We start from the raw sequence: 9544 nt of genomic DNA, 5'->3' as shown, positions 1-9544 counted from the left end.
TGTGAGGTTGTCTTATATCAGTGTAGCTTATTCCCCCTTCCTTACAGGTACAGTTCAGTTGTACTGCTATGAGATGGCTTCATAGCGATATAGCTGCATCCACACTAGGGGTTGGGGTTTGTACTGCTTTAACTATAGTGGTACAACATTTGTGTACAGACAAGGGCTATGTCAAAGGTAGTGAAGAAGAAATAGAGGAGACCTGACCTTGGAATGATGCAGAATCTCAGGACCCCTACAGCAGTGGTTTTCAACCTTTTTTCATTTGCGGACCCCTAAAAATTTTCAAATGGAGGTGCAGACCCCTTTGGACATCTTAGACATAGTCTGCAGAGCCCCAGGGGTCCGTGGACCAAAGGTTGAAAACCACTGCCCTAGAGAATCCTGCTTCAACTTCTTGGCTTTTTGGTCCTCTTCAAAAATTGACTGCCCCTCCATACTCCTACCAGTTCCTTCCACCTGGCAGTGTGTCAGACTGCCATTGGGTAGGCTGTACACCACTTCCACTGGTGAGGGAAGATTGAGAGATGCTTGCAGCTGCTACATTTGTAAGCTCTATTCCTAATCTATCACTCCTTATGGTGGCAAATAAAATGAAATTGGTCTCTGCTCCTCTCTCTCCTACACACACAAGGCAGACTTTTTGTTTTCTGAACGAGGACATTGTTCTTTCTCAAGGAAGTTCAGTGCTGGCTTGTAGCCACTCCTTGTCTGGCAGGTTGCCAGATGGTGATATATCACCTCTCAGAACGGTTTTCTTTTCCAGATAACTCTCTGTGTTATTTATAGAGGGAAAGAAATGTATGAAAAAGGCCTGGAGAAAGAGAGAAGGGACGCCTCAACTGTTTGGGATTTTTTTCCTCCGGTTACTGGTTGACATAAGAATAACTGCCAAGGTTTCCTTGAACAGCTATTTAAAAAAATCCAATAGATGGAGGAAAATAAATCCACTATTCACATCCCTGGCAGCCCTGAGATACGAAGACAAAAGATAGACCTTGGGGTCCAAAGACCAGCAGCTGCAGGGAGCTGCAGAATCTGGAATCTACATTTTTGCAATGTGGCCCTGTCTACAGATGAAAAGTTCCAGGCTAGAAAAAGTGCTGAAGAAGGACATAATACCGGCATAATTCTGACTCTATGGGATGCCCTAGTGATGGCAATGAAACTGTTCATGTACTTAAAGTTACGCGCATGCTAAGTAATTTGCTGAATCGGTGCCTCAGACATTCTGGATTTTTATACCGCACTTGTCATGAAAGAATAATAGAATTGTAGGACTGGAAGGGAACTTGAGAGGTCATCTAGTCCAGTCCCATGCACTCATGGCAGGACTAAGTATTATCTAGACCATCCCAGACAGATGTTTGTCTAAACTGCTCTTAAAAATCGCCAATGATGGAGATTCCACAACCCCCCTAGGCAGTTTATTCCAGTGCTTAACCACCCTGACAGTTAGGAAGTTTTTCCTCATGTTTAACATAAACCTCCCTTACTGCAATTTAATCCCACTGCTTCTTATTCTATCTTCAGAGGTTAATAAGAACAATTTTTCTCCCTCCTCCTTGTAACAACATTTATGTACTTGAAAACTATTATGTCCCCCGTGAATCTTCTCTTCTCCAGACTAAACAAACCCATTTTTTTCAATCTCCCCTCATAGGTCATGTTTTCCAGACATTTACACATTTTTGTTGCTCTTCTCTGGACTTCCTCCAATTTTTCCACATCTTTCCTGGAATGTGGTGCCCAGAACTGGACACACTATTCCAAATGAGGCCTAATCAGCGCGGAGTAGAGCGGAAGAATTACTTCTCGTGTCTTGCTTACAACACTCCTGCTAATACATCCCAGAATGATGTTAGCTTTTTTTGCAACAGTGTTACACCATTGACTCATATTTAGCTTGTGAACCACTATGACCCCCAGATCCCTTTCCACAGTACTCCTTCCTAGGCAGTCATTGCCCATTTCATATGAGTGCAACTGATTGTTCCTTCCTAAGTGGAGTACTTTGCATTTGTCCTTATTGAATTTCATCCTATTTACTTCAGACCATTTCTCCAGTTTGTCCAGATCATTTTGAATTTTAATCCTATCCTCTGAAGCACTTGCAACCCCTCCCAGCTTCCAGCTGGTATCATCTGGAAACTTTATAAGTGTACTCTCTATGCCATTATCTATATCACTGATGATGATATTGAACAGAACTAGACCCAGAACTTATCCTTGTGGGACCCCAGTCAGTGTGCCCTTCCAGCTTGACTGTGAACCACTGATAACTACTCTCTGGGAACTGTTTTCCAACTAGTTATGCACCCACTTATAGTAGTTCCATCTAGGTTGTATTTCCCTAGTTTGTTTAAGAGAAGATCATGTGAGATAGTATCAAAACTCTTACTAAAGTCAAGAGATACCACATCTACCGCTTCCCCCCATCCATAAGGCTTGTTACCCTGTCAAAGAAAGCTGTTAGGTTGGTTTGACATGTTTTGTTCTTGAGAAATCAATGCTGAATATTACTGCTTACATTATCTTCTAGGTGTTTGCAAATTGATTGCTTAATTATTTGCTCCATTGTCTTTCCAGGAAGTTAAGCTGACTGGTCTGTAATTCCCCGGGTTGTTCCTTATTTCCCTTTTAATAATTGGCACTATATTTGCCCTTTTTCAGTCCTCTGGAATCCGACCCATCTTCCATGACTTTTCAAAGATAATATCTGAGCCATTAGCTATCTCCTCAGTCAGCTCCTTGAGTATTCTAGGATGCACTTCATCAGGCCCTGGTGACTTGAAAACATCTAATTTGTCTAAGTAATTTTTAACTTATTCTTTCCCTGTTTTAGCCTCTGATCCTACCTCATTTTCACTGGCATTCATTAAGTTAGATGTCCAACTGCTACTAAACTTTTTGGTAAAAAGCAAACAAAAAAGTCATTTGGCATTTCTGCCATTTCCACATTTTCTGTTATTTCCCCCCCTCCCACCCTCAGGCCCTACGCTACCAGCACTCCTAGCTATCATCGAGACACCAGTGACTTCCTGAGGAAACTACAATCCATTGGTGATCTTCCTGAAAACACCATCCTAACCACTATGGATGTAGAAGCCCTCTACACTTACATTCCACAGACAGATGGACTACAAGCCATCAGGAACAGTATCTCCGATAATGTCACGGCGAACCTGGTGGCTGAACTTTGTAACTTTGTCCTCACCAATAAGTATTTCACAGAACAATGCTTCCTCAGCTCTCGTCCCTTAACACCCCTACTCTACTTGCGCTATATAGATGACATCATCATCTGGACCCATGGAAAAGAAGCCCTTGAGGAATTCCACCATGATTTCAACAATTTCCACCCCACCATCAACCTCAGCCTGGACCAGTCCACACAAGAGATCCACTTTCTGGACACTACAGTGCTAATAAGTGATAGTCATATAAACACCATCCTATACCGGAAACCTACTGACCGCTATACTTACCTACATGCCTTCAGCTTTCATCCAGACCACACCACAAGATCCATTGTCTACAGCCAAGCTCTACGATACAATCACATTTGCTCCAACCCCTCAAACAAACATCTACAAAATCTCTATCAAGCGTTCTTACAACTACAATATCCACCTGCTGAAGTGAAGAAACAGATTGACAGAGCCAGAAGAGTACCCAGAAGTCACCTACTACAGGACAGGCCCAACAAAGAAAGTAACAAAATGCCACTAGCCATCACCTTCAGCCCCCAACTAAAACCTCTGCAGCGCATCATCAAGGATCTACAACCTATCCTGAAGGATGATCCCTCACTCTCACAGATCTTGGGAGACAGGCCAGTCCTTGCTTACAGACAGCCCCCAAACCTGAAGCAAATACTCACCAGCAACCACACACCACACACCAAAAACACTAACCCAGGAACCTACCCTTGCAACAAAGCCCGTTGCCAACTCTGTCCACATATCTATTCAGGAGGCACCATTGTAGGACGTAATCACATCAGCCACACTATCAGAGGCTCGTTCTCCTGCACATCTACCAATGTGATATATGCCATCATGTGCCAGCAATGCCCCTCTGCCATGTACATTGGCCAAACCGGACAGTCTCTACGTAAAAGAATAAATGGACACAAATCAGATGTCAAGAATTATAACATTCAAAAACCAGTTGGAGAACACTTCAATCTCCTTGGTCACTCGATTACAGACCTAAAAGTCACAATATTACAACAAAAAAACCTTCAAAAACAGACTCCAACAAGAGACTGCTGAATTGGAATTAATTTGCAAACTGGACACCATTAAATTAGGCTTGAATAAAGACTGGGAGTGGATGGGTCATTACACAAAGTAAAACTATTTCCCCATGCTTATTTTCCCCCCTACTGCTCCTCACATCTTCTTGTCAACTGCTGGAAATGGGCCATTTTGATTACCACTACAAAAAGTTATTTTTCTCTCCTGCTGGTAATAGCTCACCTTAACAGATCACTCTCGTTATAGTGTGTATGGTAATACCCACTGTTTCATGTTCTCTGTGTATATATATCTTCCTACTGTATTTTCCACTGCATACATTTGATGAAGTGGGTTTTAGGCCACGAAAGCTTATGCTCAAATACATTTATTAGTCTCTAAGGTGCCACAAGTACTGCTGTTCTTTTTGCTGATACAGACCAACACGGCTGCTACTCCATACACTGAGTTGCAATGGTTTAAATAAATGGATGCAACATGCATCTCCTGCAGTTAAACTGGTGCAACTTCTGTGTTTAGACGAGCCTTGAAATCCATTAAGCCAAGGGAAGAATTTCTGGAGACTGTATTGTTTTCATTCCATGCCCTGCTAAGTAAAGAGTGTAAATAACTTGTTTCTGATTAGGAGGCCCAATGATTGTTTGAGTGTCAGCATGCAGAATTTTTTTTTGTCAGACATAAATTATCTTCCTAGAGGCAGCGAAGTGGAAGAAATCCACCAGAAACTTTGCCAGTTACTGAACAGAATATTTCTTCCCCCCACTACACTCCTTATAGCAGTCAGTCAAAGAACTCTGGTGACATCTCAAGTGATTGACTTTAGATGTGTGCTGTGAATTTTGTATTTTATTTATGAAACTGGATTAATTTTTTCTCTAGTGCAAGGGAACAACTCGCAGTATGTAACAATGGACTTTCACTCTCTCTCTCTGCTTCTGATATAATATTTGTTTCAAACAAATTTCAGTGCATCATTGCCAGGGGCATTCTACAACTGCAAGAGATTATGTTCCATTTTGGGGTTTCTCTCCCCATCACCAATAATGTATAAATAATTTATGGTGAAAAAGAAAAAGGAAGGGAAAGGGGAAAAGAATGAATAAGAGGGAAAATACATTTCTCTCTTGCTGCTGCATTACAGTAGAAGGCTAAATTCACTGGATATTTGCTTGCGGTCCTTCTGTTATAACTGCATACTCTTGAGATTGTTTTAGTTCTTGTGCCAGGGCACGTTAAAACTTAGAGTTACAGCAGTGCCAGCGTCTCTCTTCCTGCCATCATGTGCCTCAGGAATGTCTGTTACATCCCAGCTTGCGTATGATGAATGGAAGACTGTTATAAAATTCATGTTTCCCTTTCACAGGGTGAGGGTTCCCTTCCGAGTGGGCCCGTAATGAAACACTAGCTCTTCAGATTTAAATAATCAGGGTCCTTTCCAAGTTCTCAACATGCTTGATGAATATTAAACCTTACAACCAAGCACTTAGGGTTAAAGGCCTGGATTGTGCAAAGGGCTGAGTGCCCTCAACTTCCACTGAACTCTCATGAGGTGCCAATTACCTTGGGCCAGAACTTTTTGTTTCCATGGTAACTTTAATGCCAGCTCCCTTTCAGGCACCTAAATCCAGGGCAGATTTTAAAAAGTGCTCAGCACCCACTGGGCTTTTTCCCAGTTAGTGGCCCAAGGTCACCCATTTAGCTAGTGACAGAGCTAAGACAAGAACCCAGAATGTCTTCAACTCCCAGTTCTTCCACTGGACCATAGTATCATTAAGAACGAGGAGATAATCAATGCTTGTGATATTCAAATCCCACTGAATGGTTTTAGATAAGTGAGGAATTTTTGTTTGGGAATATTTCACAACAATAATTACGAGCCATTGTTCCACAGACAATGTTTTTCTTCTTACTGGCTCCTCCTGTTCTCAGAAATCTTACAGTTCTTTGTTCCCACATCTGTCTTCAGGACTGAGCTGGGGTGGTAAGTAGTGGGGGATTACAGAATTTTGGAGTCCTGTGCATGGAAATCAGGGATCCCAACATAATGGAGGGGTGGCCCTGGCTACAACTGAGTGAGCGAAGCTGCAAGCCAGGTCACACCACCACTCACTCACATTTGGCCCACCTGCCCAGCCGTCACGATGGAGGAGCAGCAGGGCCAAACTTGAGTGATGTTATGAGCCCCATGCAGCCACAACACCACCCATCCAAATCCAGTAATCAGGGGCCCACAGAAGATGGGTGCCCTGTGCACATGCAGCGAGTGCACATTGGTTAATCTGGGCCTGATGGTAAATCATCAAACTGCAGACGTTTTGAAGTGGTTGTTTGGGTCTTGTTTATTACTGATTATTTGAAACAAGGGAAAAAACTGAATTAGCAATTTCACATGAACGCAAATACAGGCCTTTGTCTCATATCCTGTGCTCTGACTCACTGAGAAGGTGATGTTTACATTCACCATTACGTCATCCATTAAAGCAAACTGCTCATAAAGAGACTGATCCAGAAGTCCTTGTGCCATCTTCATATAAGCAAACTTCCCAGTAAAAGTCTGCAAGTACAAGATGAGTCAGACGTCGCTACTAAAGAAGAAGCCATCAGTCTAATGGGGGAACTAGTGGAATAAACAGATGTGCGGGGGATCAGCAAAAGTAAAGCCGCACCACTTTGCCCATATTTTGCTCCTGAAAGTTAACTTGGGACCCAAGTCCTTGGTTTTTGCACATCCAAAACTCCCAGTGCCGTCCATGCAAGTTCTAGGGATGAACGAAACATAGGATCAGCTCCTAGAACAGAAGTGGCTGGAGTTTCAGTCTGTGACTGTTCTGAGTACATTTGTGTAGTGCAGTAATACGCTTCATACCCTGAGTTATCCTCCATTTCATTGCTATGACACAGGTGTGACACTTCTGGATAGACTGTTGATCACTGGTGCAAGCCATCTGCAGTCTATGGATAGACACCAGAGGTGAATTTGGCCCATCATGACTAGCAGTCAGCCATTTTTCAAGATCCAAGCACAAGTTACTATTCAACTGAGGAAGATTCTTCCTCTTCCTCACCACCTCCACCCTGCCTGCTTCCTCCTTACTCATGATTTCACCCAGAAAATGCCTATGGCGCTCTCTGTCCATGAGACAGCCCTCAACCCCAACAAGCTGACACTTTCTTTTGCTCCCACCGAGGACACTGGCTCATACTACCAGCAATGATAGTGAAGAAGAAGAAGAAGAAGAAAGGAGATGGCTCCAGGGAGAGCAGGGGCAAAGGAATGAAGGTTACTTACTTGTAACCAGAGTTCATCAAGACAACTCGGCATAGTCACACTCATGGGTGCTGTGCTGGTTGGTGGTGACAAAGAGTAGAACCTTCTGCCTTGCCACATTTTGTCCTTCTGTCAAAATAGCATTAGCCAGTCTTCTTTTATCATGTGGCAAATCTTGGACAAAGAACACCCTCCTTTCCCACAGGTGGAATTGCTAACGGGGCATCAGTGTCACCACCTGGTATTTAGCCACTAATTCCCAAAGAAGAGGATGAGAATTTTTTTCTCTTAAGTGCACCAGTTTGTCTGTTTTCTTGGAAACTGGCTTACAGTAAGCAGGGGTTCACCAGTCTTAGAAGTCTGCAAAAGACCATCCAGGATAGAGAGCACATCCTATTAATGGTCAGCTATTGGTGGGAGGTTTCCTCTGCAGCCACTGAAGGTAAGTTTATTGTGGCTATCATGTGATCTATGTGGTCATGGAATTGAAAAGTATCCTCAGAAGGGTCGGAAGCAGAATAATACACCCACCTGAATACTCTCATATGTTCATCAGGTGACAAATCAGGATCTGGCACTGCTAATTGTGGCCATCTTCTCCCTCAGCTTCTTCTTTGGAACCAACAGCTTTAACCCAAGGACGGGGAGCCAGCAGCAATAAAGATCTTGATGACATAGAACCCTTAGACAACTTAGCCTTGCTGTAGGAAGCCACTGGAGCAGAAACAGGCCTCAGGTGGCTCAGCAGCGAAAGCTCTTTAAACAGGCGCTCCTGTAGTCTGTTCTGCCTGTCTTTGCATGCTCTGGGTGTGAAATTCCAGCAAATCAAACACCCAGAAGGAGAGTGGTCTTCTCTCGTGCACTTAACGTGTTGCTGGGAAGACAGCTGGGCACAAAGCTCATCGCTTAAAGACTGGCTGCTATTTCTGTGGTTCACCATCCCATGGACCTGACCTTGCCAACTGGAATAAACTAGCTATACCTATTAAGATACTCAAAATTACCTTATACTAAAAGCTATACAGAGAACAACAACTATAAACTAATAACACCCTATGCATGGAGAAATGCCAGATCCAAAGGCTTGGAGTGGTTCACTTCCATCTGGTGCAGCAGTTGGAAGGAACTGACGCGGCAGAGGGCACACGCCCCCTTCTGTAGCTTCCCCTTGGGAGGTTTGAAAACAGGCAGGCGAGGAAAGTAAGAGACACACATGTACTCTAACAGGCATGGCTTGGAGAAGGTTCTACTGTTAGGTGCCATACAGCACCATTAGTGGGAACATGCAGAGCCATGCAAAGAACAGATGGACTTGCTCAGAAGGCACCTCTAGGGATAGAAAGGACTAAAAGGGCCCATTAGTAAACATTTCTGTCCGACAAGTTCAAAAGGGGACTTATCAGCACTGGTTCAAGCCAGCATTTTCATTGTGTAAGAACAAGCTCCGATTGAGCCTAACCAGAAATGTTTCCAAGACTTCTTTTCAAATCCCAGTGAGAACAGCTGCGTTTAAACAAAGCAACCTTCCCCTGCGGCATCCTCAGCCCAAACACTGAAGCTCTGAGAACCTGAAAGTGAAACTGACAGCCTAGAAACAAAACCTAAACGGACTCCACTGAGTTTCACTTCCAAAGTCTGAGAACCAAAGAGCCCACAGGGTTGTGGAACTTCTGAGTTTAATCATCTAACACGTTGCTAGCGTCACAGACAAAAAGTAGCTATAAATGACGACAGCCAGCCCACCTGAACTGCTAGAGAGCAGCCCTGCTGCAGACCAAGTACAAACCATAAGCTGGCCTATAGAGGGAGTTTGGATACACACGTATGGTAGCAGAAGAATAAGTTGCTATCCCACCAGCTGTTCTCTCTAATTGGATGGGGAGGGGAAGGGAAGCAAAGATATTTAAGTGTTTGTCTACACTGGGATTGTCCCAGGTCCAGCTATCAATTCAGTTGCACTGGTGCAAGCCCCTTGTGTGGACAAGGTAAGCTGTGATTTGTACTGATGCAGCTG

The sequence above is a fragment of the Mauremys mutica genome, chromosome 11, assembly GCF_020497125.1.
Source record: "Mauremys mutica isolate MM-2020 ecotype Southern chromosome 11, ASM2049712v1, whole genome shotgun sequence".
Lineage (NCBI taxonomy): Eukaryota > Metazoa > Chordata > Testudines > Geoemydidae > Mauremys > Mauremys mutica.
Note: the sequence above shows the minus strand (reverse complement) of the source record.